Source organism: Mus musculus, chromosome X (genome assembly GCF_000001635.26).
Source record: "Mus musculus strain C57BL/6J chromosome X, GRCm38.p6 C57BL/6J".
Lineage (NCBI taxonomy): Eukaryota > Metazoa > Chordata > Mammalia > Rodentia > Muridae > Mus > Mus musculus.
Genome location: NC_000086.7, coordinates 139,209,305 through 139,228,492, shown reverse-complemented (window position 1 = coordinate 139,228,492; position 19,188 = coordinate 139,209,305). Strand labels below are relative to the sequence as shown.

Genomic DNA, 19,188 nt, shown 5'->3' with positions numbered 1-19,188 from the left:
TCTCATTTTGTAAATGAGGCATTAGAGAGATTAAGAAATGTTTACAAGAATGTTCACAGTGTACTTGGCACAAGGCATTTGGACCTAGGTACTCTGACTCCAGAGCTGATGTTTGTAATTACTAAGACACAGTGCAAATCCCTCAGTGTAAATAAAAAATGTTCTATACCTGTGTGTGGGATGAACAGCTGAGCAATATAATGAATCTTAAAGCATTATGTGTTGAGAGTCACTGAACTTAAAAGAAAATTATTGTACCTGATTCTGCATCTAACCTGCTTCCTTCTTTTCCCCTCTACCTTTCTCTCCTACTTCTCCATTTCACTAAGACAGTCTCATATAACCATGGTAATAAGTGATAATTCATCACCTTTACCAGATTGAGCTAATTGCAAACAATGTATAGCATACACACAAGGGAAAGATACTTCACAATATGGAAGTGGTCCACTTAGAACCTGGACACTATAACACTATAGGATTTAATATTTATGATACTTTCAAAATAACAGGAGAGTAATAGTGAAAAGATTAACATTGCTGATGTTCCAGAAGAGGGTGTAGCTATAAAATGATAGTACAAGAAAATCATGTAGGAGATGATGCAATACGGTCTTTAGATTGTGGGGTTGGTTAACCAGGAGTGGAACTGTTTGAGAAGGATTAGAAGGTGTGGCCTTGTTGGAGGAAGTGTGTCAATGGGGACAGGCTTTGAGGTTCTCTCTCTCCCTTCTCTGTCTCTGTGTGTGCTAGTACAAGTGTGTGTACCTTATGGTGTATGGTGAGCATAGCTGCCTTCCATATGTCACTCAGATTCAAATTAGAGGTTATATACCATGGAGTAAAGGAAAGAATGCTAAGAAAGCTCTACTTTTAAAGTTCAGGTCCAAAGGTGCCTCCAAACATTGAGGTTACTCTGGGCAATACTTTCTGCCTCATCATGAAACTAGTACTTAGTACTAACAGCAGCTAAATGGGAAGGGCATGAAAATAGACAATCTCCCTTTTGGTAGTACAAGTATATAGGGACTGATGAAATTTTAGGGTAAAGAATTGTGGAGGAAAAAAATCGTGTAGTGCACCAGCCTCTACTCAAAAAACCAAAAATGCAAGCCAGTAAGAATAAGGTGATAAAATACAAGGAATGACATCAAATATATTTTTGTGACACTGACATTTACCTGATACCAATAACACAAAAAAGTACAGAAAACCACAGACTACTCCTATCTCTTAAAAACATAGATACAGAAATCCTCATTAAATGCTACTGCTCAAAGCAATGACAGAGATAAAAGATATTATCATGATCAAATGAAATTTATACTTTGGAATGTAAGGATTGTTCAACATTCCCAAATCCATCAATTTAGCTTACTACACTAGCGAACTGAAAATGATGAAAAATCATAGTAACTGAGGCAGACAGAGCACCTACCAACATCCCACAGATAATCAGAAGAGAAAAACTGAGCCCGCCGGGTGGTGGTGACGCACGCCTTTAATCCCAGCACTTGGGAGGCAGAGGCAGGCAGATTTCTGAGTTGGAGGCTAGCCTGGTCCACAAAGTGAGTTCCAGGACAGCCAGGGCTACACAGAGAAACCCTGTCTCGAAAAAAAAAAAAAAAAAAAAAAAAAGAAAAAGAAAAACTGAGCCCATTATAAAAAAATCAGTCTTCCTCAATCAGATCACCAACATCTACAAAAGTCCTACAGTTAACATTATGTTTACATGGAATGGCTTTCTGCTAATAGCAGGAACACCGTAAGAATATTTGCTTTTACTATTTCTAATCAACATTGGATTAGAGGCCCCAGTGAATAGAGTAAGAGCCGAAAACCCAAGTAAGTGTGTATGTCTTGGAAAGGCAAAAGTAAAACTGCAGTTTTGATAACATGAATGAACCATAAAGAGAATTCTAATCAATCAATCAACCAATCTAGAGTTGACTGGATTTCTATACAACAAAGATTTAAAGCTTAAGTTTTAAAACTCCATGTATCATTTTATTTTAAAAATACAAGAAGCAAGGCTGGGAGACACTTTTGTTCACGAAGTACTTGCATTTGCAAGCACTAAGGTCTGAATCGGATCCCTATGACCCATATTTTAAAAAGCAGATGTTGTGGTTTGTGTTTGTAATCCAGTACTTGGATGGCAGAGACAAACGGACTCCCCCAGAGCTTGCTGGCTAGCCACGCTTGCCCATTTGGCAAGTTTCAGGCCAAGGAGAGACTCCATCTCAAAAAAAAATCTAAGTGTTAACAAAAAGTGTGTTGGAAACTTTAATATACTGATGCAAATAATTAAGTATATAAATAAACAAGGATATATACCATATGAACTGACAGAAATACTAATTTTAGGGTATAACATTCTCCATACATATCTATTGTCACTATAACTTAAATAAAAATTCCAGCAGGCTTTTTGTAGAAGTTGAAAGAATAACTCTGAAATATGTTTGGAGAAGTAGAGGAGCCAGAATGATACTGAAAAGGAAGTAGAAATGGCAGAAGACTCACATTATCTGATTTCAAGACTATGATAATCAAGATTATATATTATTGATGTATGATTGACATATAGGTCAACAGATCACAAATAAACTAGTAAATATTTCCTACCAATTTTTGAAAAGTTCTTTTCAATAAATGGTACTGGAACATTTTAAGCAAAATTTTCTATCATGACCCCCTTAGCTAAGACTTTATACAAAAATCATTCAAAATACATCATGAGCTAGTTCTATAAAATCATATCTATATCTATAAAGCCAAATATATAACATATTAGGAGAATGTCTTTGAAATCTTGGATGAACCAAAGGTTTATTAAAAGACAAAGCTGGAAAAAATCATAAATGATAAAAAATATGAAAATTCAGCTTGAAAATTTTTTCAAAACAAAAATGAAAAAAAAGTTGAGTTGGAAAAAATATGTGCACAACATATAGCTCTTACAGAGCTTGTATCCAGGATATATAAAATGTTCTTAGAATTTAGTAAGACTAACATCTCAATTAAAATAGATACACAATTTATAGTTAAAGACATGAAAATATGTTTATCACCATTAGTAAATATATACAAGGAAAGATAATGAGGTATCGTTAACACCTTTATAATAACAGCTGGTATCAAAGAGAAAAAAAACACTGACAGGAGAGATTTCAGAAAATGATGCAGAGTAATGCATATATTGCAAAAAATATCAAACATAACTTTAGAAACAGCCCAGAAGTTGTTAATGTAGTTAAGCATTCTTAATCCTTCAAAGCCAATAATTCCACTCTGAGGTATTTACTCAAGAGAAGAACGCCCCCCCCCCCCTCCGCCTCTGGCAAGGGTCTGCTTTGAATTCTTTAACTACTTTAATCATAATCATTAAAACCTGCAAATCTCTTGATGAATGGTTACACAATTCATAGAATATCCATGTCATACAACACTCCTCAGCTGTATTAAGGAATAAACTACTTATATATGCAATAGTTTTGCATATATAAGTAGAATATCTATCTGTTGATCAATATAATGAAATTGTTAGATTCAAGAGATTACTTTGTGATTCCATGTACATGACACCCCAGGAAAAGAAAATCCACAGAAACAGAAATAAACTTGCTGATTGTCAGGAAGTGGGATAGAGACAGTATATAGAATGCAATGAGGTCTGAATGTCATATTTTGGAGACATTCCATTACCCAATTGTATTGTTTTTGTGACTAAGTTTGTTAAATCTCATCAATATGTACAGTTAAAAAAGAAGAGTGAATTTAACTCTATGCAAAATATGCTTCAATAAATGTGAGTCTTCAAAAAGAGAGAACATCAACCAACTAGAATATAACTCATAAAAAACAATTATATTTTACTCTGATAGTAATGGGAATACACAGAGTTTGAGTTTTTCTTTGGGTTAATTGACTACAAAAGAAGGTTGTGTGTACCAAAAGCATGAATTAAAATATCCTTTTAAATATAGAGCAAGACCTATTGTCTATTAAATTATTTTAATTCCCTATAATAATTTATTACTGTGTTAATTTTTAAAGCATTTGGGAGGCTTCCAAGACATGTAGTTTTTGATGTGATTATGTAACTCCTCTTGTAAGAGCTCATGTCTTTGCTGGCTAGCTCTTCCATTGAGTTAGCAAAAGACAAATGTCAAAAAACTTGAAGATGCTAGAATCCTATAGCTTATGAAACTTATTCTCTTTGGCACAGCTTTAATCATCCTGAAGGCCTCCCATGCCAGTCAAATATATACCTGTAAGGAGAGGGAAGAGATAAGAAAGCACGGTAGGGTAAGAGAGTAGTCAAATTCTACAAGTCAAGCTCAGAGAGCTGGTTCACTCATGTGTTCCCACTGAAAAGCAGCTTCATAACACAGAAGAGATAGCTTAGCTACAACATAAAGACCTGTATTTTTGTGCATTAGGTTCATAAGAACAGGGGTTTTGTAATTAAAATATTCTCAAAGATCATTGTAAGGTCCAGGGGACATTGTTAAAGACACTGTTAAAATAATCTTAGACCTTCAATGGGCAGGTGGACTATGCTGTGACCCTTAAAACAGAGGTGCACAAGCCGGGCAGTGGTGGCACACGCCTTTAACTCCAGCACTTGGGAGGCAGAGGCAGGTGGATTTCTGAGTTCGAGGCCAGCCTTGTCTACAGAGGGAGTTCCAGGACAGCCAGGGCGACACAGAGAAACCCCATCTCAAAACAAAAACAACAACCCACTCTACCACCAAAAAAAAAAAAAAAAAACCAACAAAAAAAAAAAAAAACAAAAAACAAACAACAAAAAAAACCCACCACCACCAACAACAAAAAAACCAGAGGTGCACGTAACAGAGTATTCCAGTATATCATTGTCAGGGAGGAAAAAAAAAACCTCCATAATCTTTGGTCAAATATATGTAGCATGACACAGATGCTTTAAAAAAAGAGAACAAATTGTATCTTATATCTTGGGTATCCTAGGTTTTGGATACCTAGGATACCTAGGATACCCAAGATATAAGATACAATTTGCTAAACACATTAAACTTAAGAAGAATGAAGACTGAAGTGTGGACACTTTGCCCCTCCTTAGAATTGGGAACAAAACACCCATGGAAGGAGTTACAGAGACAAAGTTTGGAGCTGAGACGAAAGGATGGACCATGTAGAGACTGCCATATCCAGGGATCCATCCCATAATCAGCTTCCAAACGCTGACACCATTGCATACACTAGCAAGATTTTATCGAAAGGACCCAGATGTAGCTGTCTCTTGTGAGACTATGCCGGGGCCTAGCAAACACAGAAGTGGATGCTCACAGTCAGCTATTGGATGGATCACAGGGTCCCCAATGGAGGAGCTAGAGAAAGTACCCAAGGAGCTAAAGGGATCTGCAACCCTATAGGTGGAACAACATTATGAACTAACCAGTACCCCGGAGCTCTTGACTCTAGCTGCATATGTATCAAAAGATGGCCTAGTCGGCCATCACTGGAAAGAGAGGCCCATTGGACTTGCAAACTTTATATGCCCCAGTACAGGGGAACGCCAGGGCCAAAAAGGGGGAGTGAGTGGGTAGGGAAGTGGGGGGGGAGGGTATGGGGGACTTTTGGGATAGCATTGGAAATGTAATTGAGGAAAATACCTAATAAAAAATATTAAAAAAAGAGAACAAAAACCAATCAGTTCTGCATACTGTCATGACTATGAAAATCTAGAGAATGCCAATAGAGTATCTCTGAGTGAAGGCTGTGGATTGTGTAATGAGAAATCTTTTAAAGGATAAAATCCAAGAAAAGGAGACCAGGGCCTCACAACACATCATCATAACACGTAAACAAACAAAGCCCTATTATATGCCCAGACTATTAGGCTGTGCTATTCTTCACTGAACAGACAGAAAGACCTGTCTAGAATCCACTACTGGAAACTTGGAGAAAAAGAAATGTGTTCCTCATAACACTTGCCATTCTCTGTGACATACATAGAAAAGAAAATCTAGGCATGACCAAACTTATTCTTATCACCCTGATTCTAGTATTTTTTTTTTTTTTTTTTTTGGTGAGGCCATAAGAGAGATGGTAGACCAAATAATTAAATACCAATTTTCCCAGGCAGGCGTTACAGCAAGGTCCTCTGAAATAATGTTTAAAGCATGGGTTTTGGAACCCAGTTCTAACTATACTAGCAGACTGAATGGGCAACTTGTACCACCTGATATGAAAACATATTCCGAATCATCAAGACCTTTTGGAGATCAGCAGCAGCCTAAGTGAGCAACACCAGGTAGACACTGACCAGGAAGAAGGTGTTAAAAAAGTCTCAGTTCAGCATGAGCCACAGATGGTCTAAATATGGAAATGACTCATTAGTATCTAGGCAAGAAATCACTCAGTGAACGTTTAGTCACCCACAAGTCTTTAGGTCACAGTGGTTTATGTTTGACTCCCTGGTTTAACCAAAGAAGCAATCATTGTAGAGGCCTCTCTAGGTGCTTCTAAAAACTTACAATGAGCTTCAATAAAGGGCCAGGGAACTATCTCAGTCCGTAATGTGCTTGCCATATGTGGAGACCTGAGCTTGTGCCTGCAATCCCAATTCTGGGAAGGTAGACAGGAAGATCCCTGGAGCTAGCCAGTCTCGCCAAGTCAAGGGAACTCCAGACTCAGTAAGATCTCTTACCTCCAAAAAATGTGAGTAGTGTATAAATATACACACAAGCATGTGCCATCCCCATGAACATATACATAAGCCAATAAAAAAGCTTGAGTAAGTGACTTGAATGTATGAAACTAGAAGATAGTGGTTTAAAAAAGAGTTGGGGAGGGTGGAGGACTGTTTCAGCAGTTTATAATGCCTGCTGCTCTTTCAGCTAATCTGAGTTCATTTTCCCAGCACAATATCAGGAAGCTCACAACTGCCTACAACTCCAGCTCTAGGAAATCCAACATCCCTTTTTTGGCTTCCATGGACACGGACACGCATGCATACACACACACACACACACACACACACACACACACACACACACACACACACAAATAAATCTTTTAAAAATAAAGAAAAAATTATAGGCACTAGGTCAAGACCTAAGTCTGTGGCTAGGAAGATTATTTAAATTATTTTACAAAGGTACTTTTCTAATGTGCTAGGACCTAGGTTCATTGCAGCCACTGTATGAAGGGAATGAGTATGTGTGCTGCTGACAAATGGGAGACAGGCAGGGGCGCAGGGACTCCATCAGGGATACCATTTCCGTGATTACTTGGGTAGTCTTGCAGCTTTCACAGTTTAGTCTAGGGATTGCTCTTTTAACTTGGGTAAATTGCCAGAACTCTTTATCTACCCATATCAGCCTGATAGAATTCAGGGTCTGTGTCTCCTCCCGCTGGCCCAGATAACATAGTAAACTATCATTAAGAGGATGACAGTCAGAGGTTTGGAATGACTGACATAGCTACGAATTGTCAGGGTGCTTTCCAAGCTTTTCTTGTGAGTCATATGGTTGGCTTGGACACGACAGACTTCCAAAAGTAGCTATCATTGTGAATATTTTTCTAATGTCATTGTAGAGTTTTAACATACATTTTCCTCAACTTACAGTCACATTCAAAGGAATTCATTAGACCTTGAAACCATCACAGTTAAACCACATTTGAGTTGTTGTGTGGACATACTAGGATAAACACACATACAGACAGACACACACATACACACAGACACACACACAGAGAGACACACACTGCCCCCTCTCTCACTCCAGAATCACTAGTAGAGATGGCTGTGGTTCCATATAATTCCAGCAGTAAGGAAGCAGAGACAGGCAGAGGGCTGTAAATTCTAGACCAATCTAGTCTACATAGCCAGTATCAGGCTGGCCTGGACTATAGAGTAAGACCTTATCTCAAAAAAACAAACCACAGGGGGCTGGAGGAATGGTTAAATGCACTGGCTATTTTTTTCAAAGGTCCTGGGCTTGAATCCCAGCAGCCACATGGTGGTTCACAAACCATTTCTAACTCCTGTGCCAGGGGCTCATCACCTTCCTTTGTCTTCAAGGGTATTACACATAGGTGTCACACAGACAACCCCCCCCCCACACACACAAAATAAACAAGGGAGCAAACAAACAAAAAGAGCACTGGCAACAGTGCTCTGCCCCAAACAGTTTCCTGTCATGACCACATGACTGAACGTTGTCTTGATTCTCACTCCAGCTGAGTTCCAGTGGAGCCTTTACTCTGCTGGACACACCTGCATTTGCACTGACATTTTTTTTAGGGAGGGGGGGCTCAAAATGGATCACAGGCCACTGCCTACATCACTTGCAATTGTGATATTAACTGAGGCTGTGCCAAAAGGGAAACAGCACTTTGAGTAATTTGAAAGCTGTGGCCCACTGCTGCTACCCTGCATTGACAAGAAAGTTGAGTGGCACTACACAGTAGTCCAAGTCTAGGAAAAGAAACAGATTCAAAGCATACTTCCTACTGAGGGCCAGTGTTTTCTGAAGCAGAATAAAGCTGAAGAAACTCAAATGGAATCATTGGCCATAGAGAACCACCTGTACTTCTTTCTTTCCCAGCATTACAATGTGTGCTTTTTCATTTGCTATGTCATGGCTACCGAACCAGAAACAAAAGAAACCCTACTTCGACTCTTCAACTTCCTATGTTTTTCACATGAACTGTTTCATGAAATGGAGGGCTTGTACCCTCTGTCACGTGACCTGTGGTGGTCTGGGCCTGTGATCCAGCTGTCTTGCTTCTCACTCCAGCTGCTTTCCCAGCAGAGTCTGGACTCTGCTGGGCATTTCTGCCATTGCACAGGCTTTCTCGTGCTCACATGGACCACAGGTGCACTGCTCATGCCACTTGCAAATGTGGTATTAGCTGAGATGGTGCCAAAAAGGAGCAGAGAATCAAACTCTTAAAATGGATAAAAAGTGTAAATAAAATTCCCTATCAAGACTGTTGTAGGCATGCCATTTTGCTAACAGAAAATGACCAGGCAGAGACAGAAGAGAACGGAAATAACTATGAGCCAGAGCATATGACCTCCATTTGAAATGTTTAGAGCCCTCACATCAGTCTTCGATGGGGCTTTGTCTTCCTCACACACAAAGAGGTTTTCAAATGAATTCCCATTATATACTACTTGCTGCCTTACACTTTAATAATACAAAATGTGTTTCACTGTTTTGTTTGCTCACTTCATAAAAACACTTGTCTGGAGAAGAATTAAGCTATCTGGCAAGCGCCATCTTGTGTCCAGAAGCAGAACTGTCACTACCATGTCCTTGTGAGAAGGGTGGGAACTACATCTTGCCAGCCAGCAGCTTTCTCAGGCTTCTAGAATATACCAGGCTGAAAATCAGAGCTTTGTTATACATTGCACAAAAGGTGGAATCCAAATGTCTCTACTTACAAAAGTCTTTACTATAGATAAATGTCATGTCTACTGAAAATATTAAATATGGGGAAGCTACAAAAAGTATAATTTTGGAAAGATTAACTCTACTAATAATTGCCTGTAGAGTGTATATATTCATACATATTATTAGAAAACAGCTTTTTTGTTTGTTTTGGCTCTTTTAATCAGGGGGCTGTTCTGCAACCCAGGCTGATCTGCACATCACAAGTTAACTTTAAAACTCAAGGCAATCCTCCTGCCGTAGGCTCTTGAATGCTGGGATTACAGATACAAGACACCATACCTGGCAGCCAGTTTGGTTCATTATAATGCACTGTTTTAAATTCTATCCCCTGCCCCAACTTTGAAGCATGTTATTCCAAGTTTTTTTCAATATTATTGCAAAGTGACTAAATGCAAATTAAAGATGATTTTAAGTCCAGCACGTTTGTTCATGCCTACATTCTCATCATTCAATGGGCTGAGGCATGAGGACTGTTAAAAAGGCAGCCTAGAACTCCATAGCTCCAGGGAAGCCTGGTCTATAGAGAGCCTGTTTCAAAACAAAACAGAACAAAACAAACAAACAGGGGCTACTTTAAAACAGAGATGGTTAAGACTGCTTCTACCCCATCACATACAAATTCCATTAGAAGATCACCACCCCGCCTTTTTTTTCCCTGATTTGCTGACACACACTTTGTTAATCATAGTTTTTCTCTTTAAATAACTTACAACACTGAAGGCATTCTAAACTTACTTTCTTCCACCGACTTGTACTTTGGAGACAGCTTGTCAAAGCACAGCTTCAGACCTTTATTTGGCAGTATTGGGACATTCCATAGGATTGAAGTATCGTGCTGCAGAACACTTTTAAAACTGCTTAGAGAGTTAAACCAAGTCCCCGAGCTCGCTTTTAAACTGAGATAACACAGAAAAAAAGAAAAGAAAGAAAGAAAAGAATGGTTCTTACGGTTCACTGCTCTCTCTACCTGTGGCCTGAGAGGCGCCCTCACAAGCAGGATACACGCAGGGCTGTAGTCTACCCAACTTGGCTCCTTGCTTGACTGGGTCCAGAAAAAAAATTCCTCTCTCAGCAAAAAGAAAGGGTTATGAGAGCACGTATCTCTGTGTGGACTTGTGTGTGTGTGTGTGTGTGTGTATGTGTGTGTGCGCGCGCACGAGTGTGTTTGAAATAAAATAGTCTGCTATCTCAGCATCATTTTGCTTTTCTAATTATAAAAATTATCAGGGAATAAAGCAATTCTGAAAATGCTGAAAGCAGTTAAAATATAAAGGAAAGGTTATGTCTCACTTCTGCCACCACCAACTACACCCAAACAGTGGGAGACACAAGGAGTCTAGTTTCCCGCCCCCGCCCCCAGTCAGGAAAACACGCATTTTTTTTTTTACAAGTGATATCACTCAACAGCGTATCTAAATCTCCTTCCAAGCCCATGTATCTTTCTATGTCATTCATTTTATGTTTGCGTTTTCTGCCAGTTTTTTGGCAGAATGCAAATGTTTAAAACAAAATCCGATTAAAAAAAAAAAAACTGTACCGGAGACAAAAACATGGAATGCCACGTAAGAAAATGAACATGAACGGCATGCCTCACTGAAGTCTTATTTTAGAAGCTGCAATCTGATCACCTCTCCCCACACTATGGACTTTCAAATTATCCGAAAACCCCAAATTCCACAAGATTAATTCCACCCGAGTTAGGACAGATCTATCAAAACATTATTGCATTCCCACCTCTCCCCGGCAATAATCTCTATTTTCTTTTTCCACCTTCCCACCGAAGCGCGACGAAATTGCCAGAAAATAACGGGCTTTAAGACAGCCATTACCTCCTAGCTCCTAGTCTGCTGCTGCCGCCTGGAGAAGTGCAGCCCCTCCCCCAGGACGAGCGCTGCTGCGCGCTTCCCACAAGCAGGCATAAGCTCCTCCCCTTCGCATGCTGGGGGCTGCAGGGGAAGAGCCCCTCGGGGAGGGGCGAAAGCCACCAGCTCCAACTCAGACTTGTTTCAGTCTGAAAAAAGCAACGTGCTTTTTTTTTTTTTTTTCAAACTGGAAAGCAGAAAAGGCAACATGTGTCCTTTACTTTGCAGTCAGAGCGCCAGGGTGGGCGATCCCCTCCCCGAAAACACTGCAGAAATGCCTTTAACATAAACTGAAGACCTACATAAGAATAGCTTTTTGCAACACATAAATGTTTTGTTTTGTTTATTCTGCCATTTTATTTCTGCAAACTAAATTAAGATCCAGCGGCTCAAAATGTATTTAAAATATTTGCCATGCCCTTCTTCGTGATTGAGGTGAATTAATAATACCTTATTTGGGGGAAAATTAAGTCTTTGAAAGATTAATTTTCCTGGTCCTGAGATTATATGCTTCCCCCACCACTTGCTGTGGTGTGTGTGTGTGTGTGAATGTGTGTACTGTTTATGAGTGTGTGCATATGAGTGTGTGGGGGGCATGTGTGTGTATGTGTTTGTGTGTGTGAATGTGTTGTTTATGTGTGTGTGTGTGTGTGTATATGAGTGTGTGTGGGGCACGTATGTATATGTGTTTGTGATTGTGAGAATGTGTTGTTTATGTGTGTGGGGCACGTGTGTGTATGCGTTTGTGTGTGGGGTGTGTGTGTGAGAATGTGTTGTTTATGTGTGTGCGTGAGTGTGTGTGGTGTATATGACAGTGTGTGGGTATAATCAAGTCTTATTCATCCTTCTAAACCTTTTCACACATTTTAGTCCTTTCTAAATATGAAACACTAATTACATTCTTTAAAGAATGTGTATGTAAACATACTGAAATTAGGGAGGGAAAACTTGTAGCAAAAAACACTAAGCCAAAATGGGAAAACTTGACAAACTCAGTATAACTGTTTTCAAGCAAAACCCTCTGTGTTCTAAAGGTGGCTGTGGTGCCTTACACCTATAATCCCAGCACTTGGGAAACTGAGGCAGGAACCTGGGGGGGGGGGTTGAAGGGAGCTTAGGCTACAGAGTGAAAATCTGCACTAGAGAGTGAGCACCTACCTCAAAAAAAAAAAAGCCTAGCAAAATCCACTGAAAAATAAAAATTAAGATTAAATCAAATGTCAAGGCAGCCTAAAGTTGCTCTTGCATGTTAATTAAAAATAAATAGCAGAATCAAAATAAATGGGAAAGGACAGGAGGGCATGAGTAGGTTATGAAATTCGAAGGGAACGCTCTGCTTCCTTGTAAGCAGGTCCACGCAGAACAGCTCTAAATATCTCTGTCCGGAGACTGCTAAAAGCCCCAAACCTATTTGGCAGTAGTTACTTAAATTTGGTGCTTTGTTATAAGACCCACTTGACTTTTACAATTATCAGTGTTCTGCAGTTTGCCATTGAACTATAGCTTACTCTTTGGCCTCCTTGTGCAACTCCATTTTCTATCAATTTATTCAGTGGAGCCCCTGAAAACCCAAACACTCAAAATAAAAACAGCACCACATGAAAGATACCCACTTACTTTAGTCATCAAAGAGATGCAAATGTAACTAAGACCAAAACTTCACTTTTTAAAGCTCAGTTTGACTGAAAAGCAGCAAAGAAATTATAAAATCAACAATTGGTAAGATGACAAGGTAATAGAAAGTCAGTCCTGCTATAAACCCAGGAAAGGGACAAGAAAAAAAAAAGGTAAAGCCAAAGCAGGTCTGTCTGCCTACACTGTGTGCCCTCTCCCCCATCACCATCCATGGCCTGTTTGCTAGGATGCAAGGTGATGTTTACTCTCAGATTATGTGGAAACCAGTGAACTGTTCGAAACTGAGTGAGGTTCAACATCACAGCCCTGGTGCTGAGGACACTGGCAAGCTGCTAGCAACCCTAGAATTTGCTACACTCATCCACATCCTTTTCCCTCTCAGCATATTCTGGTGCACGATGCCTTTTGTGCTGACCAGAACTGGCATAAGGTTACAACAGCCTCCTAACCATTCAGCCATTACAACATGTCTTTCTTTGCTGCTGAAGCTTGGTGGTCAGTTCCCTTTCAGATCTACCTGTTCCTGTAATGACACCGAGTGCCATAAACGTATGCAGGGAAAGGCCCACTCAACTCTACTTTATTAATGATTAGCCATCCCTTCTTCCTGAGCTTTAACTCTGACATGGTAGTTCCTAGGGGGAGCTATATCTTAGACACACTGCCTGGGGATAACAAATCTGAGGTTTACATCCCTTAAGATAATGCTGTGCTAAGATTAAAAGCAAACATTCTAAGATGTTAAAAGATCCCGGTAATTAACAGAGTGAAGAGATAACATGAATAATCTCCTGTTCATTTTAACAACCGAGAGTAGAGAAACAGAGCTGACTGTGAGCAAAGCTCTTCCTGTAATAAACAAATAGGAAGAAGGGAAAAAGAAAAACCTGTTGGCCCTGGGAACTCTACAGAAAGAAGCCATCCATCGTTCTTCCAGAGATCCTAAGCTGAAGGGTCAGGCGATGTCAAAATGATTCTGTACCCACTCTGAAAAGGGAATCCAGGGTTTGTTGGTGAGGTGGTGGTCTCTGTTGGTAGGCTCCAATGTCACGATTTACAATGCTATAGTGGGGGCGTTATGGTAATATTTTTCAAATAGGACATCAGATAGTTGTAGCTTTGAAACCTTTATTACCTTTTTTTTCCCCCACACAAATTTAGGTTGTCATCTCCACATTACAGACAGCCTGTTCAACAAAGATGAATGAGTCACGTGCACCTCTAATGTTAAACCTAGGTTGTTCAATATCAAACAGTAACCACAATTTCATGATGTGATAATAAAAAATTGCAGACCCCTGTAGTGTTTTCCGAGAAGCCTTATCTTATTAGCCTGTTTTCCATTCCCCTGAAAATTCACAAGGTAGCTTTAAGAAAACATTTTCAATGAGTGAGAACTGGGTTAGATTAAAACATAACCCCCAAAGAAAAGGGACTAGATAAAAGGCTGACTTTGGGCAAGGAGAAAGGTGGGTGAACAATGAGAGTGGAGACAGGGTGCAGGTCAGAAAAGCAAACAGAATCAGAAGAAGGCAGGATGGACAAGTCCTCGAAAGGACTGAGATAAGAGAAACCGGATACCACATCTTTATCTTTTCTGTTGTAAAAGAAGAAAGGGACTTGAGCAGGAGGGTCTTTGGCACTGTGGGGGACATTATTTGTGTTCCAGGACGACTGGAGACTTTTGGGCTTCTCTCGATTATGCGGGGGAACTTGGGGTGCTAAGTTTTAATGATTTCTGAGCTGCTACTGTTGCCCAGTTTATCCAAGATAATTGAAGAAAATCTCGTGGACAAAAGACAGAGGACTCAACTTCAACAACACAGCACAAACTCTGGACTCAGAGATTTCTGATGGCTGCCAGAAAAGAAGTGAGTGCCTTAAGCCACTATGAACACTATGCAGGAAAGCACAGATTTCCTTCTAAGGAGAAAGCCTTGGGGCCTTTAAGCAGAGCCTAAGAAACCCTAGTAACTGTTCGGTGTGGTATGCGGTGATAACAACCTACAGCACTTCTCAAGGACTCGATATTCCGGTTTCCAGGCCAGCTCTGGATGGTCACTAACTACCATGACTTCTCTTTAAAACAGGAGGGGCTTTCTCAAAAGGACAAGGTTTGATTCCATTTCTCCTGGCTTCAATATGGGAAGCCAAATAAACTCTACCCCAAATTTTCGACTGAAACCATCTCTGATACAAAGGCAGTTTTAAATGTAAAATACTACAGATCCAAAATAAATGGACCTTTGCGACCTCAAAATGTTTTTAAACGGAAGACATCTGATGAAACTGGAAAAAAAAGTCTCACCCTCTGTCACAGGCACTTTGGTAGTCTGACACTATGGCCCAGCTGTTTTGATTCACACTTCAGCTGTTTGCCCAGCAGAGCCTTCACCCTTCTGGGTACTTGTATGGCCGCACTGCTGTTCTGGTCACAAGTGGTATCACAGGCAGGACTAGGCAAAAGGAAGACAGAAAATAAAGTCAATAAAATGAAAAAAAATGCAGAGAAACCGCCTACCCAAACTCTGGCTGTCATGAGGTACAGGAATGCAGCGAAATCGCATCCCTCGGAGTCTCACAATATGCTGATTTCCCCTCTTAGTCATACATGTTGCAATGGTTTTTAGAACAACCCTGTACTTGTTTCATGCTAAAATACTCTCCATTCAGGAAATTAAGAGGTAGAGACATAAAAGAAGGGAAGCAAATGTCCTTGCTTGCTCTCTGAGCTGCATCCTATCAATCGGCCTTGCGTTTTGTTGTCATTTTGGGTACTTTCGAAGTCCTCACAGCACCCATTCTCTTTGTATGGAGTTTGCAAATTATATACAACAGATATTTTCAATCACATCCTATGCAAATGCTCACAGTCTGCTAAGACTAAACAGAATTTATTATTTGTTTGTCCGTGTTATAAAAATGATTGCCTGGAAAACATCTAGGAAACCTTGTAAGTGCTAGACAATCAGTACCTGAACAGTGGATTTCTCAAGTTCCCAGAATTAGCATTCTCAGCTTAAACATTCTCTTTCTCTCTCTCTGTCTCTCTGTCGCTGTCTCTGTCTCTCTCCCTCTCTCTCCCTCCCTCTCTCTCTCTCTCTTTTTCTCTCTCCACCTCTCTGTCTCCTTCTCCCCGTTTTCTGTCTCCATCTCTGTCTCTCTCTTGGTGTTATGTAAAAAAACAGGATAAAAAATTTCTGATTCTAGGGTTTGGACTATAAAATACCCAATGCCTATTATTTTCTATCAAGGTTTGGATTTGTATTACAATAGTGATCAAAATATGGCAGTTTGCTTGACATATTACTATATATTTGTACCCATATACTTGAATGTTTTTGAAATTGGGCTGCTTATCTCTCAATAATATAGCTGGTATTTCCATATCGATAATTTCCATATTATTATTTGTTAACTATTTTAAAGACTTCCATATCTCTAGATTTTAAACTTTCTCCTAATGAAAACAACTCAGATACGCTCATTTAAAACTGAAATTATGTAAGACATAAGTTGACATTTTTCTCTCTAACTCTATTTACATTACCATTTTTTTTAAAAAATACCATTTGTATATTCATTTTTCTCCTACACTCATTCTAGTAATATACAATACTCTTTTTGTAAATGATTTGAGATTATATTATGCAGAAGTTTCTGGAAGTTACTTAATTTTAGAGTTAACCTTAAGCCTATTCTCTTCTCATTGCCTGTAGAGTTATTTCACCTTTTTTGTTGGGTGCGGGTGAGTCTGCTGGTGTATGTGGGGTAGCTTGGTGTATGTTGCCTGGCATGCATGCAAAGGTCAGAGGAACTCTGTAGAGTCGGTTCTCTCCTTCCATCTTTACATAGATTCTGGAGAGACGGGTCACCAGCCTTGCATGACAACCGTACTTACCCACTGAGCCATCTGGCCATACTTTATTCTTTTTACAACTAAACAGTATTCAATGATAGCCTGCATCTTATCTCCTACATACCGCTCGACAATGTGTTTGAACATTTTCTAAATACGGTTTCAAGAGTATATAAATCTCTCCTGTTTGAACCAGTCTGGACCATATAGCATAAGTAGGTGAATTTTAAGCAAGCACAGGGAATTGGGTACCCAGCCTTCTCAGATCCACAGGAAAATCCAGCTGTAGCTTAGGACAATGGGATGCATGTGGGCAGCTGCTCAAGCACCTGTAACAAAACGAATTATTCCCTGTCACCTCCATTTTTATATCTGAGTGCCAAAGTCCTTAGCGCCTATAACAAAACCCTGCGTCTTCAGTACGCTCTGCCTGTGTTGTTTACTACTTTTCATTGTATTCTTTCGTCACATGAACACTTTAATGCACTTCTTGAAATTACATTTATTCAATCCTCATAGATAGTTCCCGAGTAGCTTTTCCCACTGTGGTTTTAAGTTCTCTCTTCAGTTAGTTTAGGCCAATGTAGGTACTGCATGCTCAGTGAAGCAAGGAAATACATCGGGCACTGTCTTAGATGTTCTTTAATATGAGGCATCGTTTCTTATTAGATGTACCATTTATTCTGTTTATTGTAATGAATATTTATTGCTTTTATGACCTCTCAGGGTTTGGTTTTAAGACAAGGCCTAGTGTAGCCTGGACTAAGTATCGGAAGCTGGCTTTTAACTGCTGATCATCCAGCCCACCCCCCACCCCCCACCCCCATCCTTCAAGCACTGGGAGTCCAGGCTTTTACCACCCCCATGCCAGCCTCTCTTACCTTTTATATTTTATGCCATTCAGGATTCATCCTCTTGATAGGTAAGCAGAGATGTAGAAAGAGATCACCTTTTACATATAATTAAAACTTTGTTATCTTTTAGAACACTGAGTATCTATTCTTTGACAAAAATAACCACATTCCTAGCTTCCTGAGGCACTTGAATCTGCAAATTGTACTTCACTGTATACTTTTGATCAAAATTCACCAAAACATTAGTATCTGTGGCAAACACAACACATAGAAAGTAAGCCAGCATCCCAAAGACTGTAAATTTTCATTTACGACATCAAAACTTTTGTTTCAAAATAAGAAAGATTAATTCGCGGAGATTTTTTTTTCCGAAACAGCACAGCCACTACGGCTTTTTGACTAAAATACCAAATGATCCATTCAAAAGTTAGTGTTTGCGACCTCGCGAAGAATTATTTTTCCTCAGGTGTAACATGATCGCCACCTCTCTCCCATTAGACTTTTAAAAGAACAATCTGGAATACAAAGCTCAGTTATCATTTCTCTCACCGAGGCAACCGGCACAAAGCGACACCCCTTTTCCTTACTTTCACCCCGCAGCCCCGACTTTTCTCACCTTTCACACCGAATTCTGCAACAATTCTCCCGGACAGGCCTGAAGACGCAGCCTCTGGCGCCTGTCGCGGCCGCCGCTGCCGCCGCCGCCGCCGCCCCTCGGCCACCAGAGAGGCTCTCCCTTAGGCAGTCTCTCCCTCACGAAGCAACAGTCAGTTGGGTGCGAGCCGCGAGCGAGTGGCCCGCGGACCTCCGCGAGCCAGTATAAGAGCAGCTCCGCCCCGCCCACCTCGTGCGTTCCCGCCTTCCCCTCCGCCCCGGATGCTCCGCCCCTTTTTGGGTGGGAGGGGGTGGAGGACAGGAGGGCTCCTGATGCTCAGGGGGGAAAAAAAGTACAAAATCAATGCCCAGCTCATGAGAAGGCAAGTTTTCTTTTTAAAGAGCTTTGTACTTTGTGGGCCCCAAACATACCTTCAATTTCCATTCAAACACATATGATGGTAAGATGAGTGACTTTTTTTTCTGGCATTTTTATTTATTTATATATTAGATATTTTCTTTATATATATATATACATTTCAAATGGTATCCCAAAAGTTCCCTATACCCTCCCTCTGCCATGCTCCCATACCAACCCACTCCTAATTCTTGGCCCTGGCGTTCCCCTGTACTGGGGCATATAAAGTTTGCAAGTCCAATGGGCCTCTCTTTCCAGTGATGGCCGACTAGGCCATCTTTTGATACATATACAGTTAGAGTCAAGAGCTCCAGGGTACTGGTTAGTTCATATTGTTGTTCCACCTATAGGGTTGCAGATCCCTTTAGCTCCTTGGGTACTTTCTCTAGTTCCTCCATTGGGGGCAGTGTGTTCCATTTTATAGATGACTGTGAGCATCCACTTAGATGAGTGACTTCTGAAGGCAAAGAAAAGATAAAGAGGCTGCCGTATAATAATGATGTAGTTAAAACATCCC

At 40.2% G+C, this 19,188-nt stretch overlaps 1 protein-coding gene across 10 annotated transcripts in view; it reads right to left on the bottom strand.

Moving 5' to 3' along the window:
- Pwwp3b (PWWP domain containing 3B) overlaps positions 1-18,516 on the bottom strand; it is a 28,359-nt gene extending 9,843 nt beyond the window's left edge. The window contains exons 1-4 of one of the 10 annotated variants that reach the window (XM_006528541.1): positions 18,276-18,463; positions 17,687-17,719; positions 17,058-17,134; positions 15,255-15,402 (exon numbers count right to left, since the gene is read on the bottom strand). The gene's annotated coding sequence lies outside the window, so the exon portion shown is untranslated. Of the gene's footprint in view, positions 1-10,184; positions 10,346-11,183; positions 11,328-15,254; positions 15,403-17,057; positions 17,617-17,686; positions 17,755-18,275 lie in introns of those variants that run through there. The other 9 variants (NM_001164630.1, XM_006528543.1, NM_175541.3 and 6 more) reach the window with 9 other exon arrangements.
- Positions 18,517-19,188: the final 672 nt, after the last annotated feature.